We start from the raw sequence: 24,326 nt of genomic DNA on the forward strand, positions 1-24,326 counted from the left end.
CCGTTCGGAGCGAAGCCCTTGCCTCGTGGCCACTGACCCTCACAGGCCGCTCCGCGTTGTGCCGGGTGGTGTGAGCCACTTAGCCGAGCAGCCACACGCGGGGCAGATGGGTGGGCGCTGGAACCTGAGCTCCAGGCTGCCGCCAGGCTTTGTGGGGCTGACCCCGGCCATCCCGCAGGTAGCCCACAGTCAGCACTTCCCCCCCGCGCCGCCATCACACGGTAGCCATGTCTGTAAGCAGCGTCGCTTAAGCATTTGCTATGTGCCAAGAACCAGACACCGGGCGCCAGCCGCACGGCCCAAACCAGAATCCCGGAAACAGCCTCCCGCGGGCCCCTAGCCCTCCCGCTGCCAGCACGTGGGTCTCTCGCTGCCCAGCCAGGGCTAGAGGCCGGGCCCCCCGGCCGCCTAACAGACGCCCCTGCCCCACTACGCCTCCGGCCGGTCCTGGGTCCTCGCAGGCGCAGCAGCACCCAAGGGGCTTGTTACATTCTGACTCCTGGGCCACCCCGGGACTGGGGCTCAGGAGCCGAGGACAGGAGCGGTGTGCTGGGCCAGTCTGCTGTCCTCCCAAGTGCCTGGCCAGACGAGCCCCGGCTGTCCCTAGTCTGCTGGCTGGAGAGCCTGGGAGCGGGATGGGGGGGGGGGGGGGGCAGGAGGCAGCTCCCGAGAGAATGCTGTGGGTGAGCCCTGGCATCTGCAGTGGCACAGACTAGTCTGATGGCACCTGGTGCCAGCAGCGATGGGCTCCTGGACGCACTTCCTCGCCCTCCAGAGCCATGGAGGGCCTGTGCCGGGGCCTGTGCACAGAAGGGGCACAAAAAGTGTGTGGGGCGTGGAACTGAGTAGATCCCTTCCAAGTCACAAGGGCTGCCACTGACTAGGTGCCCACCTGTGGTAAGTGTTCCGCCTACCCGAGCTCCTTTCAGCTGGGACTGGGACAAAGGCCTTGGTGACAGCAGGAAAGCTGGCCACACACAGAACGCACTGTGTCCTGGCCCCGGGGTGGGGGCGCGCGGGTGATGGAGGAGGCCCGTGGAGTTAAAGAACAGTGTGTGTGGAAGTGTCCCACGGAGAAAAACTCCAATCTCACGAGAAACATGCAGAATTCCTGGTGAGAGAGGAAGAGCTAAAGGATGGGACTCCGAGCGTGACTCTGAGAACTCGGGCCTAGATCTGTGGGATGGAAACTTCCAACTGCACATACTGCTGCTCTCGCTCTCAAAACAATGAACACGTTATTGTTATTATCATTTTTTAATAATAGGATTTTTGGCAAAGTTTCCAGCTAATTCAGGGCCAGGGGCTTGGGGGGGAGGGTATGCAAGGTTGGCAAACCCTTCCAGACTGATTCTGGAGAGCAGGCAGACATGCATTCACGCATTCATTCATTCATTCAGCAAAGGTCCAGCTAGAATCGGCCTCCGGCCACCCAGGCTGTAAGATTTCACTCACTCGTGCCTGCCAGAGACATTATGAAGTGTCTGCTGTGAGTCTCGGGCCTGGGCAGTGAGCTAGGAACCATGGCTTGAGGCTGGGCTGGGGGTGGACGGCCCAGGACAGGTGAGCAGAGCGGAGCCAGCGGCAATGCCCGCAGCTGCTGCCCAGGGAGTGCCCGGTGCTCCTGTTCCTTGGGCCCTGCAGTGTCCCCCGCGGTCACAGGAGACCACGCCCTGCTCCAAGCCGGCAGACACCCAAGACCGAAATTATGGTCGCTACAAGCTGGTTACTATTACTGCCTTTTCAGCAAACATAATTCCTTTTTATTAGAAAATTAAAGGACAGGACCAGCTTGCCAAAAGAGCTGAAACGCGCTCTCCTAAGATATGCAGCTTCTGATTAAATGGGCTTGCTTGTCTCCCTCCCCCACCAGCATCATTCCCCCCCCCCCCCTCCCCCGCCAGCCTTCCCTCCTTTCGCACCCCTCCGGCGGCACCAAAGCCAGGCCGGCCCGGAGCTCGGCCAAGGCGGCAGGCGCAGCCCCGGAGGCAGGGCCAGGCCGTGGCTGCCCTGAGGGTGTCAGGAGGGAAAGATGGGAACAATACGGGACTGGCCTCCCCAGAAACCGGCTCCTGGTCACCTGAGACCCAGGCAGGAGGCTGCAGGGAGCCCGGAGGGCACAGGAGGAGGTCCCTCGGACACACAGAAGCGCTGTTTAACCACCAGAGAGCCCTTTCTTATGGAGAAGGCCTTGGTTCTCCCCTTCCCGAACAAGGCCATGTCTCACTGCTGGGGCGACAGAGGCCCAGAGGGGGCCCCCCCCCGCACAGGAAGGCTGGGCCAGCTGGCAACGAAGGTAACTCCAAAATCAGATCGTCTTCCCACTAATCTCCCCTTTTTCTCCCCTTTCTCTCTGCTGGTCAGATGCCACCTTCCTGGTTTAGAGGGGACCAGAAAGGGGGTGGGGAAGAGGGAGTGGCATGTGTGTGCTGAATACTAAAATGGTGACCCCGCTCTTGACATTCCAATGGGAGGGTATGCTCATCTCAGATGTGTCTGCTCCTGCCCGCTCCCCAAAAGTGCCCCCCCACCCCATGTCTCCCTGTCAAGGGCAGGGTCATCCTCTGCACTCCCTCCCTGCGTAGCAGAAGGAGAGAGGCGTCCCCCTCCCCTGCCTTGGCCTGCCCAGTGGGGCACTTTGTTCTGGGGAGAACCAAGGTGAGGTGTGTCCTGGGGCCTGCAGGGGTCGGGTAGAAAGAAAGACCAAAGTAGTGCTGACGTGCCTGGGGCCACGGTCCAGGCCAGCGCAGCCAAAGGGTCGTCCTGAGGAGGCCAGTTCCGGTCCCAGAGGGCCGCAGGGGGCCGCATGGCAGAGCAGCTTCTTGCACTCTCTGGGCCTGGCTTGCCTGCCTCACAGGACACCCCACAACCTGCAGGAAGTCCGAGCACAAAGTCAGGGCTCCCCCACCTGACCATCTGCAGAGCGGAGAGGGGAATACTCTCCCATTAGGGCAGAGGGAAGGCACAGCCGGGGACCGCGGCCATTCTCCGAGGGCGGCTGGGTAGGGTCAGAGCTCCGGGAGGTGTTTCAGGGGAAGAGCGCCTGTCATTAGCCCCGAGGACCTAGCGTTCCTCTGAATGGAGGAGCTGGGGACCCTAGCCAGCGTCCTCCCCAAAAGGAGGCCATGGGAGCGCGGGGGACAGGCAGGGCCTGGCCTGGCCCTCCCGGGCCTGCAGTCTGTGTGTCTGGCCCGCTCCTCTCCCCCAGACGCGAGGCCCTGAGGGTCTCCCGGGGCTCCTGGTGGACACCAAGCCCAGAGCCTAGGCAGGGGCCTGGCACACGCAGGTGAGCTGTCCCGTCCCCTCTGGGGTGCTGAGGTCTGGGTCCCCCTGTCCCTTTGGAAGGGGTTCATCCTGGTCTGTGATTCCTGGGGTGAGGGTGGCAGCATCAGGAGGTGTCTCCCGCCCCACACAATGGGGAGTGGGGTGTGTTCAGCTGCTTGCACGGCGGCGGGCTGCCCTCTGCCTGGGCGCAAGGTGGTAAGGTCAGCTCAGCAGTGGGCTAGGCAGGCTGGCACCTCGGACCATCCCAGGAGGCCTCTATGGGGCGGACCAAGCCCAGCTCAGGACAGGTGTAACTTAAGGCCTCAGAATAGTCCAGCAGTGGAGCGGGAGGCGGGATGGCGGGGAGGGCGCAGGTGCAGGGCTGTGCCTGCAGCTCTGCAGGCTGGAGGGGCCCAGGGCTGGCTCCATGGCCACAGGCCCTGACCCCTGGGAGCCAGATTTTCTCTGCATTCCATCCCCCGCCCCCCCCCCCCCCCCCCCCCAAGCACCGGGATGGAGCGTTTTTCATTGCTCCGCCCTCTTTGCTTCCCCAGTTCCTGGGGCCAACTTGTCCCTTCTCATCCAGGCGCCTCGTGGCCCTCCCTGCCCCCACGAAGCCCAGCTGGGCGCTCCCCGGAGTGCTGAGGCCTTGCTGGCGTGGAGTGCATTGTGGAGGGTTTTCCAGAGAACACCTGATGGGTGTGCGCTTGTCCTGCGGGCGCTAGTGCACCTGGAGGAGGCAGGCCTCCCCACCCCACCTCGTCCTCACGCCAAAGGCCTCAGTTTCCCTCGTTACAAAGCCTCCCCCCGGGGGCGGAGAAGGCCCTGGGCAGGGAGCTTCCCCCACGCGTTTCTGGGTGTTGGGAAAACACCTCCGTAACGACACTCCGGACAGCTGCAGCCATCCCCCCAGCTCTGTGGGCGCGGGGCTGGGCCTGCCGGGGCCGGGCATGTGTATTCACGACAGTGACAAGGACAGCCGCACCGGCAGAGCTGAGCACTTTGCAGGTATTTTAGCTCCCAAAACTCCTACCTAGTTGAGCACAGATCCCATTTCCCAGATGGGGAAGACTGAGACCCCAGGGGCCCATGAGCAAACCCTCTGGCTTCCTGCAAGCACCAGGGGCCAGGGATTGACTAAGTCTGAACAAATGTGGGTAGCAGCTGGCAGCCTCGACATTTTGCCCCAATACATCAGCGTTGCCTCCCAGCCCAGGGCCCCCCTGGAGTCCATGGTTTCTCCCTGTTTCCTACTGGCCCCTGGAGTCCTCTGCCCTCACCAGCAGACAGACCCGAGTGGTGGCAGGGACCACCCAGGAGGAGAGAGAGACAGGCAGACAGACAGACAGACAGGCAGACGTGTGACCCAGTGCCCAGCCCAGCGCACCACCCAGCCTGCCTGACCGCAGCTGGGAAAACAGGCTCCTCAGCTGCCCATCCCCCGCCCGCAGGCCAGCCGTTCACCCAGCCCTGAACCAGGACCGGGCCTGCCACCGCCACCGCTCTGCCTGCCTCACAGCCCCGCCCCCGCCCCCCCCCCCCCCCCCCCCCCCGGCTCTGATCCCCATGGCCAGGAGGGTGCAGTGGTTCTGGTGGGCTGCACCCTCTTGCTACCCTGGCTCAGAAGCTCCCAACACAGGCTGCCCCAGTCCACGCCTGCTGCAGGCCAGCCCCGCTCCTCTCCGCCCTCCCCCAGATTCTCAGGGGGGCATGCCCGCCCTGCAGCTGCAGTTTGCCTGCCACTGGCTAAAACCAAGCCCACCCTCTGCAGCCTCCACACTGTGCCCCTCACCAGTGTTTGGCTGGGCAGCCCCTGCCCCTGGGCATAGCGGCTGTCACTGCCTGGCTCCTTCTGGGGACGGGAGAGGGGCTCCCCATCCTCCCCCAAACTGGCCAGGCACAGGTCTCACCCTGGCTGAAATTTCAATTAAGAAAGAGAAAGAATGACTCCAGGGCTCCAGGCTCAAGGGTGACAGGCCTCCATATCCGCTTCGGGGCGGTGGCCCGAGACCCCTTCCGATCAGCATGGACCTGAGCAGGATCAGGGCCTTTGCCCACATTCAGCCTTGTAACCCCACCATCCTTCTGCTGAAACGGGGCCAACCTCAGAGCTGCCCGAGGTCCCGCCCTGGGGGCCTGGGAGAGGGTGGAGGCTCCTGGCAGAGTGGGAAGGGAGCTTCAGATGGCTCAAGGAAATGGAGAGAAACTGAATCTAACTATCCAGGCGCTGTCTGTTCCTGCAGGAGCCTGAGGGGCTCCCAGAGCGGACTGAGGGCCCGGCCTCCCTCGGGGTGGATCCCGCACAGGCCTGGGGGCGGGGCGGCCTCTGCCACTCCAGGGACCTGGCGGTGGGAGCCTCCCCTACAGGGCTCAGGTCCATCTCCTGCAAAACAAGCGCCACAGGTGGGGGCCATTCCTGGGCCCTGCGAGACCCCCATCTATTCAAGAGGTCTGTGTCCCCCTCATCTCTGAGAAATTCCATCTCCATCCAAAATCATCCCATCTTCCATCCAAAAATGTCCAGAAATTCTCCGCTCCAGAATGTTGTATCTCCAGAAATGTTCCATTTTATCTCCAGAAATAGCCCCCGTTCATCTTCAAATATAACCCACCTCCAGCAATGCCAGTGCTCCCTATCGCGGCTCCGCCTGCACCCCAAGAATGCTCCACTTCTCGGAAATGTCCCCCCCTCTCTAGAGATGTGCCTTTTCATCTCCAAAAACACCTCAAATCCAGAAGTGCGCTATTTTATTTCCAAAAATACTTCAGTAGCGTCTTCAAAAACATTCCATTTCCAGATGTGCAACAATTTATCTCTAGAAATTGTCCATTTCCAGAAATGTTTCATCTCTAATAATGTTTGAAATAGGAATCCAGAAAAGCCTCGTTTTTACTCCAGAAAATGCCCTCTCCACTCTCTAGCAATGTTCCTATTTCATCTCCCAAAATGCCCTATTTCATCTTCAGAAACGGCCCTCCTCCAGAAATGCTTTCCATCTTCTCTCTAGAAACGAGCTTATCCAGACTCCAGAAATACCGCGCCCGGTTTCTAAAAGCATTCTGTCTCTGGAAACGCGCCAGCTCGTGTCTGGAAAAGCCCCGGGTGTCTCAGGAAAGGTCTCCCGTGAGGTCTAGGTGCGGCAGGAAGTCAGAAACCCGCTCCTTCAGGCTCTCCTAGGGCGAGGCCCGAGCAGCTGGTGGCCTCGGCCTCCCCCCGTCCCGGTGGGCCCATCTTGTAGCAGGAACAAGGGTAACGTTAAGAGCTGTGCTGGCAGGTGTTTTGATCCCTGGAAGCGGGGAGCACAGATAGTCAGGGTTTGAGGCGGCTGGGAGCCGGCCTGACCTGGAGGCAGGCGTGGTGAGAGGGACCTGGGGCGGGAAGAAACAGGCCAGAAAGGACTCTGCAGGGCCTCACACAGCCCCCCGACATACCTCACCAAGAGCATGCCCCCCAGCCAAGTGCACATATGCGAGTTTGGTCAACACCTGCACATGCACAGAAACACCCACCCCCTCCGCGCCCAACCCCGAGCCCCTCACCACACTCACAACATAAAAGCCCACATGACACCTGCAGCCCTGTCCACGCCAGTGCACAGAACACACACACACATGCACACACACAACACATACACACACACAGGCCCGCCCGCACTGACACACTCTCACCCTCATCCGCATTCTCCGGGTCTCTCTGGGTTAAGCTCTGGGGACACCAAGGGGCAGGAGCCCTGTGCGTCTCTCTGACCAGTCCAGGCTGGCCCGACGGGCACCCCCAGTGATGGCCGGGGCGCCACTGGGACACTCCGGGCTCCAGGGCTTGGGCTTAGAAGGGACCAAAAAAGACAGGAGGCTGCACACTGGCACCTGCTCCCACACCCACTCAGAGGGCATTCCCTCCGCCCCGAGCTTCTAGAGGCCGCTCTGGGTGGAGCTGGAGCCTGGGGTCACCTCTGTCCAAACAGCCAGGCACTGCTCTCCACAGAAGGTGCGAAGCCGTGCCCTGCTGAGCGCCGCGTGGAAGTCCTCTCTCCTTGTCCTTGGACAGGTGGGAGGCGTAAGGGGGACACTGCTCTCCGGGAGGGAAGCCTGGAGGCAGCGGAACGGAGGGTGGGAGTACCAGCCACACACACACACACACACACACACACACACACACACACACAGATGTGCCGTATGTGTCCCAGGACCTCAGGTGCCGACACGTGGACAGGCAGGTAACACACCTCCATGCCCTGAACCCCACAGGCAGGAAGGAGGTGGCCCTGGTCTGCACCAGGTCTGTCCCTGATACTTGTGGGTGGGAATTCCAGAGACTCTAGAAAGGGGCCGGGGGCAGGGGGGGCCTGGAATTCATCATCTGGGCTCCCAGAGGCATCGGTGAGCTCTGGCCGACTCCTGCGGGAGGACAATTACCATTTATTAATCTTCCCAATTTAGAATCAGCCTTAATTAACTGGAACCTCACAGCCCCCTCTTCTGGTCCTCCGGGGCCAAGGGCATATGCGAACAGACCTTGAGCTCGCCCTTGAGTCTGCCCCCAGCCCGGGTTCCTTTGTCTGCCGCGCACACTGGCCAGCTCTTGCCTTACTCACCCCTACTCTCATCCCCCTCAGGCCCGGGCGCTCTTTTTTCTCTTCCCAGACCTCCCTCCTCTAGGAGCTAAGATCCTCTCTCAGAAATGGGAGGGGAAAGCCACATGGTCAGACATGAATGGAAACGGACACGCGTTGGGATGGGCGAGCTGGGGCCAGGCCTCCGCCTGCACCGGCATTCTCTGTCCTCACCCCCAAACCCACCGCTACACCGGGGCCTTTCATCGCCGCTGTCACCTCAGCAAAAGGTTATGTCAGAGAGCACCGCACCCCTCCCGCATATCAACGAAAGCAGGGCTTTAATGACAGGGAAGCAGCTCGCTGAAGAGCCGATTTTCGCAGCAGCTCCGTCAGAATGAGCCCTGAAGCGGGGGTCAAAGAGAGGGCTCCTGGCCAGACCCCTGCCCTCCGGGGCCCCGGGGCCCAAGCCGCACGCCTCACCACTCTGCTTCCCACGCTTCTTGTCCACGAAGAGCGACATAAAAGCCCCTACAATGGTGTCCTCTCGCGGACGGATCCTGGGTGGCACCAGCAGGCTAGCCAGGGCCAGGGGTCAGGCCTGCCCAGCAGGTCGTAGCCTTGTTCCCGGGAGGAGCTGGGCGCCCGCCAGCACTGAGCCCTTCCACGGCCCCTTACCTGCCTGGGGCAGCGCCCGCCCGGGCCCCCCGAGTCTAGGGAGTGTGTGGGCGACCCCGGCACCACCCATGTGGAATCAGCCCCAAAGTCCAGTAAAAGCGGGGTGCCAGGTCTGGGCGGGGGCACACTCCTCTGAGCGGGGACTCTGCAGACACAGCAGAAAATACAGCCCCCTGCGAGCTCGGCCAGCATGGGCACGCGGACACTGAGCCGAGGCCTCAGCCCGTCTCCCAGCCGTTCCTGGCCACTGAGGTCCCGCACGCACGCAGCTCCAGGTGCACAGGGGAATGCGCAGGCGCACCGGCAGGCCATCGCATATCTCCGCTGAGAGAATGGCCTTGACCACTAGGCTTCCCCCTCCTGCCCCTCCCTGGGCTCAGGGGCATTCCTCTTCTCTGTGAGAAGCCTTCTTCCCGGAAGGGGAGCTGCAATCTGCTGGGGTAATTACTGCTCCCCACAGACCCCCTCTTCTCAGGGAGCCCTAACCATCGCCCCGCCCCCAGGGCTAGCTGACAAGCTGCAGGGCTGGGCCTGGCCTGCTTCCCTCTGGAGCAGCACCCCAGGTCCACCAACAGTGGGGAGCGCGGGAGCATGGTCATAAGGAGGAAGCCCTGTCCTGTCTGGGCCCAATGGGTTAGGACGGAGGCTCGGGGCTCAGCAGTCAGGAACTGAATTTCTGAAGGGGGAAACTGAGGCTCTGCAAGGAGAAGGGGCAGGCAGAGGGCACGCAGCCACACCCAGGCCTCTGCTACCTTGGGCCTCCATGTTCCCAGCTCCACGCCCTTGCATGGGGAGGGGGGACCCCCTCTTTTCCTGCATCCTTAGATCCATCGCTTCACAGCAGCCAAGGCCCCAGGGAACTCAGCCTCCACTCCTGTCTATGACTTCCCTGTTCCCACCTACCTCTGACCTTCTAGAACTCTCCAGGCCCCTTCACACTGCCGGCCTCCCAGCACGCGCCGCCTCCTGCAGTCACGGTTTCCCTCCCAGCCTCGGGCGAGTACTCTCCTCCGGAGACCCACGCTGACTGGCTGACCGGGGAGCCGGCCTCCATGCGCCTCTGCGGCTGCAAGCTGAATGCTGAACAAGACGGAAGGATATGGGAAATGGAGCTGGACCTGTACACCAGGCCCGTCAGATGCCCCCGCACCCCGGTGCTGCCCGTCAGTGGGAACAGCCGCAGGAGTGCGGGCACCATCAGGAGGAATGGCACCTGGGTGAGCCCTCTGCTTCCACCCCTCAACTCTAAGACAGCTAAGGGCCGGGGTGGGTGGGATGTGCAGGAGGCCGGCACATCGACAGCTCTCAGGCCTGCAGACGGAGGCTCAAAGCCAGAGACGGGCAGTCTTAGTGAGCCCTGGAGTCTGCACTTTGGGGCCACGGGTGGGTTGCTGGGTTAGGTCCGACATACACAGACCAGATGTCATGTAAACATCTGGTTTCGGGTCCTGAGAAGGTAGACGATGGACACCCCATAGGCCCCCCTGGCACAGCTGAGCTGCGACCTCAGGAGACCAGGTGCCCCTCATCAGCACGGCCCGGGCCGGCAGGGCCTCCGGAGGGTGGGCCTGCATTATGCAAGCATGAGTGCATCCTCCGATCACCCCTTTAGGCAGGGCCTCCCCGCCCCCCCCCCCCCTGCAGTGATGGGAGGAGGTCTCAGGCCCTGGGGGAGGCGGAGGGGCATTCTGCGGAAAGACAGTGCCCTCTGGCTCAAGGTGCTCCTGGGCGTGGCCCTTGCAGGGACAGCCTGGGGCAGGTGGGTCTCTGATGCCTCCGTGCAAAGGGCTTTTTGTGGGATAAGCCAACATCGGCCTGTGTCTCTCCCAATTCTGCCCTTGGGAGCCTGTGGGTGCTAACTTTTCCGATCCCATCTGCCCTCTGATTCTTTGTAAGACTATTTCTGGACCCAGAACCCTACCCTTGGTCAAGTTCCCCCTAAGAAACCTGGTCCAGGAGGAACATCCCTCCCTTTTCCCATTCTCAGATAATGCAGCTTCTGGGACAAGGGGGGTCCCAAGAGCTTCTTAGCCCCCTGGAGGCTCCTACTGAGGTGACAGTCACCTCAACCCCAGAATGTCTCCTAGCAAGCACCAAGGGAGTAATGTCGTGTCTCCCTCCACAGAAGCCTGCAAACACAAAGCCCGGAGTGGCCACACAGGTGCCTGAATGGGCAGATGCACACGTGACCCTGAAGGACCCCGTGTGCCGGCTGCTGCCAGGCACTGGACACACGGGACCTGGTCTCCCTCCTTTCCCAGCAGGGCCCCCGGGAAAAGCTACGCTTCCCCCTGCACCGAGGGGAAGCGAGGCTCAACACGGGGCCAGGGCGCTCAGGGGCTTCTGAATGTGGCTGCCCCGAAGCCAGGTCTCCACGAAGGCCCCGGTGAGCGGCTCACCCACGCACCTACACGCTATGAACCACAACACCGATGCCAGGTACAGTGAGGACCACCTGGTTGTTATTGTTATGACTACTTTCTCTTACCTCTGCCGTCCTTCCAGGGCTGGCTGGGGGCAAGACCCCGACTTTCCCAGAAAGGTCTTGGTGGCAAATACCCAGGAGTGTCGGTACGTGGCAGCTGGCAGGCCCCAGGGGCACCTGTGGCTGGTCTGCGGCCGAATCATCAGCCACCTTGGGGGATGGGGGGTGGGAGTGGGAGAAGGCCATCCCAGTCGGGCAAAGGTGACCTGGGTCAGACAGGAGCTGCCCGGCCGGCAAGCCATCAGGCTCCCCACGTGAATGGCCATCGTCGCCCTAACCCCGTGGAGCCTGCCCTCAGAGAGAAACCACTCGGGTTCGTGGAGGATGAGAGGGCGTGTCCTTGAAGCCTCAGCTCCTCAAGGGTCATGCAGAGGGAGGACCCCTCATTGTGAGTCTGGGGACAGCTGAGAGCTAGGAAGGGGATCTGGGCCTTGGGGTCAGAAGACTGGGCCCAGGCTGGGGCCCCCAACTTCTGGCTCAATGACCTCAAGCTCGTTACTTCTCTGTAAACCCAGTACTACAAATGCTGACTCACAGGATCTGGGTAAACAATCAGGCTGGTGCCCAGCACATGAGTGAGGACCCATGGGGCCTGGTGGCTGCCCCCCAGCTCCTGAGCTCAGAGCACCACCCACAGGAGCAGGTATTTTACATTCAAAGGAGAAGCTCAAGTCAGCCTCCACGCATCCCCCTAACCCTGTCCACTCGGCCCCCCCAAGGCCTGCGCCCTGTGGGCTGCTGGCTGTGGGCTGCATTGGACCTGCCCGGTTCCACATCCTCTGGTGGCAGCCTCCCCCTCTCCCTTGGAGGGGATGTGAGCAGGAATGGCTCAATCAGGATACAATCATTTTTAATTAACGTGCAGATCATTTCACAGGCTGATCTCCTTGGAGACCAGAGGGAAGACAGTCTTTTAAGATTTTCTTTTGCCTTCCTGTATCCACCCCTCCAAATTGAAGGCTGCCCCCACCCTTTCACCCACCCAGCACAACCTTGAAAGCAGCTTGAAAAAGCCTGCTGCCTGGATCCTCTGGGGCCATTAGGAGTGTGTGCTCACACAGCCACACATGAGCGTGCCCAAGCCTGGGGGCATGCTCTCCAGAAATGCTCAAATGGGAACAGAGACTCACAGACAGGGCACATGCCAAAGATGCAAGGCACAGAGACCCCTCAAGAAATATGCAAACAGAACCCGACACACACAAATGTGGGCACACACAGGCCCAGGCTGGCAGGCACACCAACCCCCAAGAATAAACAAACAGGATCAGACACAGACACACACACACAAAGGCACACACAGATGTGCGGGCACCTACGGGGACACACCCAAGCACAGAGGCAGGTCACAGAAATGCCCAAATACCCCCCTCACGGGAGGGCTGCTCTACACTCCACAGCTGGTGGGCATGCGGACAGGAGGCAGACAGAAGGTCCCTTCCCTGCGACGGGAAGTCAGAGCCACAATGACCTGCCCCTACAAACAGTCTGGTCCAGCCCCCAACGCCGAGGGCCCTGCCACCTAGCCTAATGGGGAGCCCACGAACAGAGCCGTCACCAAGGTCTTGCCTCCCTGTCACCTGGGTGCACCTGGGATCTTTCTGAGCCCCCGATCCCCCTCCCCCAAACAGCCCTGGCAGAGCCCCTGGATATCTAACCTTTCCTGGCCATTCAGCCCTGGCCCCCCAATACCCATACAACACCTACTGAGCCCCCAACTTCTCCTCTGGGGGCCCATGAGCCTGGGGGAGGGGTTTTCTCTCTTCATTTTAAATAACCTCCCCTTTCTCTTTTCTAGCCCCTTCCTTTTTCTCCCGTTGTTTAATCCCCTTCCATTCTCTTCTCTCTTCGTCTCTCCCCCTCTCCCTCTCCCTCTCCCTCCCCAGGGGGCCTCCTGGGGTCAATCTAAGGTCAGAGGGAGAGTTCAAGATGTAGCTGGTCTTCCCCTCCCCCACAGGGGGTACCTGCGCAACACCTGCCCCCAGCTCCCAACGGATCCAGATTTTGCTCTTGGACAAGTAAACTGAGGCACAAGGGAGGGCGGCACCGCTGCGGACCTCTGGCCTCTGCAAGTCTCACCCCTCTTGCTGCACCTGCTTTGATTCCTGGCTTTTCCTTCTGGAAAATGGGATGGCAAAGAGGAAGGGCGAGATGTGGGGGGGGGGGTGACAACAGGGATCACGTGGCTGGCCAATGGCAGGCGGGTAACTTGGGGACCCCAGATCCTGTGGCCACAGCCAGTGCGTGTGACAGAGAAGGGCTTGGGAGCCCATCTCAGCTGGAGGCATGCTGGGTGCTTCTCTCCACTCTGGGGGTCTCAACGTCCCCATCTGTGAGGTAGATGAGGTCCAGCTACAGGAGCCCTAGGGGCTCTCAGGATGCAGAAAACAACATGGCAGACCAGTAGCCCGTTCCTGGCTGCCGCAAGGCCCAGCAACTGCGGTGCGACCTTGGAACGCACTCCTTCCCTGGGTTCCGTCCCTCCTCTGTCAAAGGAGGAGGGTCAAACAGGTGATTCATTGCCAAGGCTCTTTTGGGGTCTGATAGAAGGTTCTAGATTGTGCTGGAAGGAAAGAGAATCATGTGCCCCTTCTCCGGGAAAAATAAGAGGCCCATTTCTTCTACTGCAGGCACGTCGGAGCCTTTGGCATCAGCAGAATCATTTTTAGGAAATCATCTTAAACATCAAAAAAACCTTTCTACACAAAAATATATCCACTACCTCATTCATCAGGAGCATCCAGAATGCTGAGCAAAAGGGGAATATTAAGTAAATGATGGTACAGCCACCGGCTTGGAAAAGCCTGAAGACATGGTGTTTATGACGAGCTGGTTGCAAAACAGGAAAAGACTGCTGTTCGCGTGCCAAGGAGAAAGCAGGATGCACAGCGGACAGAGAATGACGACGAAGCCTTTAAAAACAAGCCGACCGCCAGCCACAGGGACTGCAGCGGACGGAGGGCATCAACACACCGCTGTCACAGCCACGGAGGCTCAGCACCCTCTTTGTTTCTTTTCATTTTTCAGATTTTCTATGAACCATATTTTAAAAGGTCCTTTTCTTAAAAAAAAAAAAAAAAAGGCTAAACTCCTCCAATTGAGAAACCTTACCCTTTCACTCATTCATTCATTCATTCATTCATTCATTACTGATCCATTCACTCCTGTGTTGGTCTAGCCAAAGCCCAGGGCCCATCCTGTGCCAAGCCTCAGGGCTCTACGATCCCCAGGACAGGTTCTCACCAGCAGGAAACCGAAATGGAAATGCGGGGTGGTGGGGAAGAGAGAAGACAGCCCCTCAAATACCTACACACCAGGGGCTTGTGCCTAAGGGGCGCGCTTTCTCCTGGGAGTGAGGAGAAACTAATCCTGCCCCCCTACTGAGCCCTGCCCCCTATGACCTCACCCAGCTCTGCCCTCAGCACCTGGGGCCTCACAGTCTAGCCTAGGGGTCAGAAACTCACCCTTAACCACCGAGCCTCCAGCTGTGCTTGGTGCGGGGGGGGGGGGGGGGGGGGGGAGTGCAGAAGACCCCCCTCCCCTCCCCGCCCCCAGTCCCTATGATTCCACTTCCAGGTCCTGTGGGCCTGCCAAGTCAAGTAACCCTTTTTCAAAGCCTCAGGCCACAGGGGGCCCCTGACGGCAACACCCTCTCGGGCTCTCATTTCAGGCTCCACCCTCCAGGTCCTGCTCCGAGCAGGCGGCGTAGGGGCCGGGCAGCTGCTAGCTCCTCCCTGTGGGCAAGTCAAAGGGTCCTGCTCCCAGTTCCTGCCTGTGGGGCTGAGAGAACTGGGGAGCCCTTTCTATTCCTGGACCAAGCCACAGACTGGCCTGAAAACTGTCTGCTCCGCCCCCCCCCCACACACACACCAAGGTGCCTCCACACTCCCCCCCCCCCCCCCCCCCAGGAATCCTCTCTTTAGACGGGAATTTCCTTCACCCGCCTGGGTGTCCAGCTTCAGGGTCCCTGGCTAGCCCTTGGCTGCACACCTGGGAATCCCATTAAGGCAGGTTCCCATTGACTCTCCTCCCCCAATCCCGTTCCAACTAGCGCCTCCCCCCCCCCCCCCAAAAAAAGGAGCAAACGGATCTGGGAGCTTTGAGTGCCCAGAAACCTTTGACCTCACGGCCCCCACTCTGAGTTGAACCCCTCTCAGGATTGCAACCCCCAGAAATTCTCTGGGCTACCACTCCCTTCCCAAGGCCCCAGTGGGAAAAGAAGTTCCCACCACTCCCCTCCCCCTCTTCTTTCCCACCCCCAGCCCCGGGGGAGGGGATGAGGCGCGAATCACCGGTCACCAGAGCAGCATCCGCTGTGGATCGCAAGAATGAAATACACACACACACACACACACACACACACCCTCAGGATCACCTCTGAAGCCTGCATTGTACGCGAGGGGAGGAGGCCCAGCTGGAGGGAGGAGGATGAGGTTGGGGAGGCCCGACTACGACGACGATCCTGAAGTCACCAATCAGCAAGCCCAAGAATCCACCGCCCGGGGCCAGAACCCAGGCCTCAGGCCTTCCCGGCAGCTCACCTGCCCCCGCCCCGCCCCCACCCCTCAAGGCGCCATCCTACGTCAAAGTCTCTAACCCCAACAAGCCCCTCCTCCTAATAAGTCTCCCTTCCCCCTCCTCCCCCTCCACATGGTCAGTAGCCCCAGGAGAGACCAAGCTACTACGAACCCCCACCCCGACAGCAGAAGCGCAAGATTTCATTGTCAGCCCGGCCACTCGGCACAGGAGCCGGCAGGCGCTGGCGCGAGGAGTGGGGAGGGGTCTCCAGGGGGAGTGCTTGAAGCTGCAGCTCGGCCCGGTACCGGTCCGGAAGCCGCTGGGGGTAGAGGAAGGCGGGGGTGGGTGAGCACAGCCTTCAGCGCTCGCGGGCAGCCGGAGGAAGCACCGGAGGCGACAGGGGCGCCAAGTTCCCCAGGAGGCTGCGCTCTCGGGAAGTTTCCCACCGGTTGCCGGGAGCAGGACAGGGTGCGCAAACGGCCCTCGCCGGCCTGACCAGCTCTGGGGCGCAGATTGGGAACTTGAGCCAAAAAACTCCTTCCTTCGCCTTGTATCTCACTCCCCATCCACTGCCACTAGCCCCTCCATCTCAGCCCCCTGCCTTCCGCCAGTACGACTGTCGCCGAGACCGTGGAGGAAAGGGGAGGAAGGAATCTCCAGCACAACCAAACTGCGGCAAAAAAAAAAAAAAAAGGGAAGAAATTCCTTCTCCTGAGACCAATTCCCTCAACCGACACGGAAAACCAACCCCCGAACAGGCAAAGCTGCAATTCCAGCCAAGATTGCGGCGTGCGGGAGGGGTGCCGGGTCAGGAGCGCCGCGGTGGTCGGGGATCCGGGAGCCCGCGCACCCCAGAACCGCTCCCCGAAGGCACAAAGCTTCCGCCAACAATACCTGCGGGCTCCTCCCGGGTCTCCCAGCGCCGGCGCTGCGCGTCTCGCCGTCTCCCTTCCCCAGGCAGTCTCCTCCTCCGCGCACGCCCGCTCCCCTTCGCTTCTTCCAGAACTCGGCAGCCGGAGATCCTTGGGAGAGAAAAATGTGAGCGCTCGCACGATTCCTTTCTCTCCGCCGCCGCTCGCTCAGCCCGGCTCGCTCCTTCTCCCTCGCGCTCCCGCGCGCGCCGCGCCTCTCGCGCCCCGCGTTTCCTTCTCAGCAGCCCCTGCGAGCGCCCTCAGTAGCCATTATTCACGGGTCGCCAGGGGACAGGAGGTAATTAGAGACCGCCCCGTGGCCGCATCCACTCGGAAAGCGCGATGCAGACGCGGGGCGGGGGGCGGGGGGGGCGCGCACACGCGCGCGGGGAGGGGCGCGCGACGAGGGGGCTTGACTGCGCGCAGCCCTCGCCCCAGAGGAGGGGGAGGGGAGAGGAAGGGGGAGCGGGGAGGAAGGGGCGCGGGGGAGACGCTCCAGCGGCTCACTGCGGGGGCTCCGGGTCACAGGCTAGGAGGCTCGGTGGCGCTTAGGGATTGGGGGTGGGGGTGAATGTTTCCGTGTGTGTGTGTGTGTGTGTGTGTGTGTGTACGCGCTCGCGCGCGCGCGCACGCCAGCCAGAGATAAAAGGGGAGGGAGGGAACGCTTTAATATTTTTCCAGTGACTTACGAGCCGGTGGGTGAGCTCTTCTTGGCTGCGCGTTTAAGTCCGTGTGTGTATCAATGAGGCTGTCTACTGCTGGTCTGTCCTACGTGTGAATGTCACGGGGTGTAGGGGTCTGGCTGCGAGCTGTGAATGGCTGCAAGCTGTGAATGTGTCTCTGGGTCTCAGAGGAACCGAGTGATGCGGTGCCTGCGTGGGTCATGTTTGTATGCGATTGTTTATGGGGGGGGGGGTGACTGCGTGGGTGTGACTGCGCCTGTGCAGAGCTGTGTCTGTGAGGTTGGGGGGGGTTGTGTCTGCGTGGGCCCGAGTGTGTCTGAGGGTGTTGTGTTACGGGTGGGCTTGTTTGCGAGTGGGATTGTGGCTGTTGGGGCTGTGCATGGAGGAGGAGTGCACTTGTGCAGGGCCGTGGGTCCGCGGAAGGCGGTGGTGTGTGTCTGAGGGCGATCTTGCCTGGGGCTGTGTTCTGCGTGCGGGTCTGAGGCCTGGCGGGCGAGGTGCAGGTGGCGGTGGTCCGAGTGGTGTCGGGGATCCCATAACCGCAGAAGAACCATAAGGCTCGAACAGGGTGCGATGGGGTCAGCGCTCAAAGCGCCCAGCCGTGGCGGAGGGAGGAAGAGGGAAGGCGGAGGCGGGGACTTCATCCTGCGCCCCCTCTGCACTGGAGACGCAGCTTAGACACAGCCTGACACTTGCCCGCTCCAGGTGCTGGAGACACTGGGGTTGGAGAACCCTGCTGCGCAGGGGAAGCTGCCTAAGGGCGGGGGCAGCTGGAGCTGACACTTGGGATCCAGGAGCAGCCCGGAAGCCTGCGCGGCCAGGGTTGCCTGAAGAAGCAGGTCATGGACGGGAGACAGTGGAGGACTAGCCGGAGACAAAGAAGACCGGCGGGGAGGGGGCGGGTATTTCAGGGCGGACCACACCTCCAGGTTTCCTCCCCTCCTGACCCCCACCCCTCGGCAGAGGGGTGGCCCTGCCAAGACGCTAAAGGCTGGCGTAGAGCCCGCGCAATGGTGCGGCCCCTCCTTGCCCAGTCCCCAAGCTGCCTCGAGCCTGGAATTACGTGCCCCAGGCGGCTGCGGGGGGGCGGGAGGGGGGGGGCGTTTTGAGCAGTGGGGGTGGGGGGTCTGAGCGGTCAGGAGGGCGTGATGCCAAGGCACTGTGATTGAGCGCTGGGCTGGCCACCGCCTTCCTGGGCGTCTCACCGCCCACGCAGCCATTCACTCATTCATTCATCCATCCATTCGCCTCTCCATCCACCCACCCACCCTTCTTTCCAGACATGTGTCCGACCTATAGGGGTCGGTCTATTCTATTATCGATCATCATTATGGATTATTGAGCCACAGACCACACAGCCTTGTCAGACCTGGCTCTCTCCGCTCTCCTCTGGTCTCCACTCGCTAGTGTTTCACTCTCCTCAACCCTCCCCAAGCTTCCCACTCAGACCCCTCTCTGTTCTGGTAAGCGGGGAGGAGCACAGGTTTTGTGGTTCAGAGATGGCCACCTCCCCTCTCCCCATCTCCCACCCGCATCTACCAACCGCCCCATACATCCAGGGTAGGGGCTTCTCCCCACCCTCCCTGGCAGCATCTCCACCTCACTGCTCCAGTGCCTCCCTCAGTCCAGCCCCCTCTGGGTTGGGGGTGCGGAGAGCAAAAAAGGGTTTCATGCCAGGACTGCTGTGCCACCAGGTCCTTGGCTGAGGACTGTGCAGGGGCTGGTGGCAGAGACCACTCGTTTCCCAGTGGCGTAAACAGGCAATCCCAGTGTCAACTGGGAAACTAAAAACAGATCCTGGGCTCTAGCCCGGACCTAATCAATCCCAGTGCCCAGAGCCTCGCTGTTTTCTTGCTCATGCTGATCCCTCTGCCAAGGAAACTACCTTACTGCCAGGCCCGGAGCATCCAGACTCCGGAGTGTGGCGCCCACCTGGGGACAAAGAGCTGGCCTCTCTCCCAGAAATGGACCCAAAACAGCCCTCTGGGCTGACGGACCCCTGGCTCACCTGTGAAGGGGCTGACTGCAAGCAGCTACTCCCAGCCAGCAGGCCCCAGGCAGCCCAGCTCCTCCCTGGGCCCCCATCTTTAAAATGCAGACTGCTTCGTCTCTACCTTTACGATCTGGCCTGGGAACCAGGGTCCCTCAGACCTAAGGCCACTGGGTGAGCCAGGAGAGGCCCACTGTGTGCACCTTAGACAAAACACACACACAAATATCTGCTGGGGACACCAACCCAGCCATAAACCGATCCATGACCTGTCACAGTGCCACCTGACCCTCGCCTCAGCCTGTCCCTGTCACAGCCTGACTCAGTCACCTCCTCCATGCAGCCACCCACAAAAGGTCAAGACGGGCCAGACGATAATGGCAGTGCTTGCCTCTTCCCCTGGAGCAGGCAGGCTCCCACCCCACCCTGGTTTTAGAGCAATCAAGGAAGGAAGAGTCCTCACAGCTGTTGAGGTCCCACGCGGTCAGGCCCACCACCTCTGATCGCATCCCCACCCTCCTCACTGTCCCTTGAATTTGCAGGCCCACCCTCAGTTCACGGCCTTTGTCCTTGCTGGTCCCTCTGCCTGGAATGCTCTTCCCTAGCTTCTAATGGACCATATAACTTACCTATCTGTGTATTTCTTTTTGTTTGTGTACCCTCCGTATCTGGAATGGTTCAATGGGTAAGTGAAGGACTGCATGAGGCCGACCCCAGCCCCTCCTGTGAGCATGGCCAGGCCGGGGCTTTCTCTTCTGGGAGCCAGCAGCCCCTTAAGAGAACAACAGGGGGGCGGGGATGGAGAGCACCCGGGCAAGGGCAGCCGGGGCGCTCCGGGGCTGCCCTTCACGGGCTCTGGATCCCCCTCGCATGCCCTGGGGGGTTGGAGGAATGAGATGGTGGTACCATGGCTTATTCTGAAGGAGAGCAGAGCCCTTCATCTGTCCAGCGCCCTCTGTTGTTCCTGGGGCCGTCGGGTGGAAGGTCCAGATTCACATCTGCCAACGGGGGTGGACGGCCCTGCCTGGCCAAGGCCTTCCTTTAAGTGCTAAAGGGAGTGTCATGTCCTTAGAACAGCCCTGCGCGCCCCGCGGGTTCTGCCCATCCCTCAGAGCGGTCGAAGGTTTGTCAACACACAGCAGGCAGTCTGATCCCTGCTTGACCATACGTTTCCAGAGAGATCTTGCCACCTCTGCCTGGCACAGAGCAGGTGCTCAACATGCATTTAGCAAATGAATGAATGAATAAAGTGACAATGTCAAGATTCAAACTTAGGTCTTCATGGCCCCCACACCCTGGCTTGTCCTATCAGACTCTATTGGCAGATTCCATGGGATCACCCAGCACCCAGTACACAGCAGGCACTCCATAAATGCTGAGGGAATGACCAGCAGGGGAGGTTGCCTGGCTGGCAAGATCCCTGCTCTGTCCAGGGGTCTGACTCCACTACCCACCAATGAGCCCTAATCCAGGCGAAGGGGGGCGAGGGGACCCACCCCATAGCTTGACTGGTGGGAGAGTTCTGTGGGCGAGCGTGGGGTGTTCCCAGTCTCAAAGGGCCCGCTCTTTCCTGGGGAGGTGTCGCAGTGTTCAAGAGAGCTGGGCCTGGACGGCGCCCGTTGGTTTGCCCAGCACTGAATAGGTGCTTTCCTGTGACGTCTGTGTCTAAATGCTATCCCAGGGCTAAACAATAGCAGGAGCCGTGGGGGAGACCCCAGCATGGGCTTGCAGGGTGCAGGCAAAGGGGTCAGCAGGGCTCACTGATATGCTACCGGGGGCAGGGGTGAGCCAGGGCCACCCGGTGGGCACAAGAAGCAGAGAAGAGGGCTCTGGACTCCACCCATCAGACCAGGCACATGCCACTGAGACCCAAAAGTTGCATTCAAGTTCAGCCCTGGACTGGTGACCCTCAGGCCCTCCTCGCCTGGGGGCTGTGTGCAAATATGAAGGCCTGGGGTCAGAGGTGGCCAGGCAGGTTTCACATCTACTCCGCACATGTTTATGGAGGAGTCAGCCCGTGATTTCTAACATCTGTCTTGGCCTCCACTTAATCACCCTCCCTATTTCAGAGACAGGTCCCTGAGGTCCAAACAATTGACTTGCTCAAGGTCACGCAACTTGAGTGTAGCAGAAATATCCATCCATTTGGTTGGCAAATGTTTATTGAGCACCTACTGTGTTCCAGGCACTGTTCTAAGAGTTGAGGATTCAGAGTTAGGAATGAGAAAACGTTTCTAGTCTTTTCCAGCTGTGGTGCAGGCAAGAAGCAGAGTGACTGAGCAAACTGCGCAGCATGTTCCATCAGGTGGGGCAGTGCTACCAAACGTGAAGCCAGGGAGCGGGCTGGGAGCTTTGTTTTCATATTGGGGCTCAGGAAACTCACACTTGAAATCATCTGAGAACAGATTTGAAAGACTAAGTAGTGAGGCATGCAGCTCTCTGAGGGCAAACTGCAGATAGAGGGAACAGCACGTGCAAAGGCCCCGAGCAGGAACAGGGTGGGAATATTCAAGGAATGGCAGAGGCTGGTGTGGTTGGAGCAGAGAGCAATGGGTGAGTGGGAAAAGATGGGACAGAGAGGTGACAAGGAGCCACATCTTTGTAAGGATTCTGGCTTTCTCAGGGAGTGAGGTGAGGAGTCTGCAGTGATTGAGCACAGGAGGGACATTCCCTGAGGTCCTCACAGTGTCCCCCTGGCCCCTGTAGCTAAATGGTTAGATCACTGGCCTGTGCACTGAAAGTTCTCGGGTTCAGTTTGGCCAAGGGCATATACCTGGGTTGTGGGTTCGATCCCCGGCCCCAGTTGGGGTGCGTACGGGAGATGTTTCTCTCTCCCTCCCTCCCTCCCTTCCTTCCTTCCATTCTCTCTGAAAAATCAATGAGAAAAAAATATCCTCAGGTGAGAATTAATTTTTAAAAAAAGACAGAGAGAGAGAGAGAGGATAGGTGTGGGAACAGGGCAGGAGCGGGAGAACACTGAGGCGGCCCCTGCACAAGATGGAGCTACAGCGGCCGCGGGTCCGGGTCCTCGGTGGTGGGTGGTCAGGGCGTTGGCAGGGCTGGTGGGAGGTGCGTCCTCAGGAAGGAAGCCCCTGCCTCTGGCAGGTTACTGACCTCTGGGCCAATCTGCTGGCCATGAAGAGGCCTCATTTTTCGTGGGCACACCACAGCAGTGTCCTGCCCAGGACAGCACCGGGCAACCTGCCAAGGTACTTTCCATCCCAGGCCTCAGTTTCCCCTTCTCACGAACATGTTGGGCCAGGTCAGAGGCCGAGGGCCCTGTCTGCCATGTCGCCCTCACGGCTCCTGCTCTCCCAGACCAACTGAGTAAATCTGCTCCACACACCTCCCTCCACACACCTCCCTCCACACACCTCCACTCCACACACCTCCCTCCACACACCTCCACTCCACACACCTCCCTCCTCACACCTCCCTCCACACACCTCCCTCCACACACCTCCCTCCTCACACCTCCCTCCACACACCTCCCTCCACACACCTCCCTCCACACACCTCCCTCCTCACACCTCCCTCCACACACCTCCACTCCACACACCTCCCTCCACACACCTCCCTCCTCACACCTCCCTCCACACACCTCCCTCCTCACACCTCCCTCCACACACCTCCCTCCTCACACCTCCCTCCACACACCTCCACTCCACACACCTCCCTCCACACACCTCCCTCCACACACCTCCACTCCACACCTCCCTCCTCACACCTCCCTCCTCACACCTCCCTCCACACACCTCACTCCACACACCTCCCTCCTCACACCTCCACTCCACACACCTCCACTCCACACACCTCCCTCCACACACCTCCACTCCACACCTCCCTCCTCACACCTCCCTCCTCACACCTCCCTCCACACACCTCACTCCACACACCTCCCTCCTCACACCTCCACTCCACACACCTCCCTCCACACACCTCCACTCCACACACCTCCCTCCACACACCTCCCTCCACACACCTCCACTCCACACCTCCCTCCTCACACCTCCCTCCTCACACCTCCCTCCACACACCTCCCTCCACAGACCTCCACTCCACACACCTCCCTCCACACACCTCCACTCCACACACCTCCCTCCACACACCTCCACTCCACACACCTCCCTCCACACACCTCCTCCACACACCTCCACTCCACACACCTCCACTCCACACACCTCCCTCCACACACCTCCACTCCACACACCTCCACTCCACACACCTCCACTCCACACACCTCCACTCCACACACCTCCCTCACACACCTCCACTCCACACACCTCCCTCCACACACCTCCCTCCACACACCTCCCTCCACACACCTCCCTCCACACACCTCCCTCCTCACACCTCCCTCCTCACACCTCCCTCCACACACCTCCCTCCTCACACCTCCCTCCACACACCTCCACTCCACACACCTCCCTCCTCACACCTCCACTCCACACACCTCCACTCCACACACCTCCCTCCTCACACCTCCACTCCACACACCTCCCTCCACACACCTCCACTCCACACACCTCCCTCCACTCCACACACCTCCCTCCACACACCTCCACTCTACACACCTCCCTCCACACACCTCCACTCACACACCTCCCTCCACACACCTCCACTCCACACACCTCCTCCACACACCTCCCTCCACACACCTCCACTCCACACACCTCCACTCCACACACCTCCCTCCACACACCTCCACTCCACACACCTCCACTCCACACACCTCCACTCCACACACCTCCACTCCACACACCTCCCTCCACACACCTCCACTCCACACACCTCCCTCCACACACCTCCCTCCACACACCTCCCTCCACACACCTCCCTCCACACACCTCCCTCCTCACACCTCCCTCCTCACACCTCCCTCCACACACCTCCCTCCACACACCTCCCTCCTCACACCTCCCTCCACACACCTCCACTCCACACACCTCCCTCCTCACACCTCCACTCCACACACTCCACTCCACACACCTCCCTCCTCACACCTCCACTCCACACACCTCCCTCCACACACCTCCACTCCACACACCTCCCTCCACACACCTCCACTCTACACACCTCCCTCCACACACCTCCACTCCACACACCTCACTCCACACACCTCCCTCCTCACACCTCCACTCACCACACCTCCCTCCACACACCTCCACTCACACACCTCCCTCCACACACCTCCACTCTACACACCTCCCTCCACACACCTCCACTCCACACACCTCCCTCCAA

At 60.7% G+C, this 24,326-nt stretch overlaps 1 protein-coding gene across 3 annotated transcripts in view; it reads right to left on the reverse strand.

Annotated features, from left to right (window-relative positions):
* The window catches only part of RAI1 (retinoic acid induced 1), a 121,929-nt gene that overhangs the window by 55,954 nt on the left and 41,649 nt on the right, over positions 1-24,326 (reverse strand). For 2 of the 3 annotated variants that reach the window (XM_079797383.1, XM_079797384.1), the window contains exon 2: positions 16,393-16,520. The exons of the other annotated variant lie outside the window; for it this stretch is intronic. The gene's annotated coding sequence lies outside the window, so the exon portion shown is untranslated. The remainder of the gene's footprint in view (positions 1-16,392; positions 16,521-24,326) is intronic. 3 annotated transcript variants of the gene reach the window in all.

This window comes from Cnephaeus nilssonii (genome assembly GCF_951640355.1).
Source record: "Cnephaeus nilssonii genome assembly, chromosome: 19".
NCBI lineage: Eukaryota > Metazoa > Chordata > Mammalia > Chiroptera > Vespertilionidae > Cnephaeus > Cnephaeus nilssonii.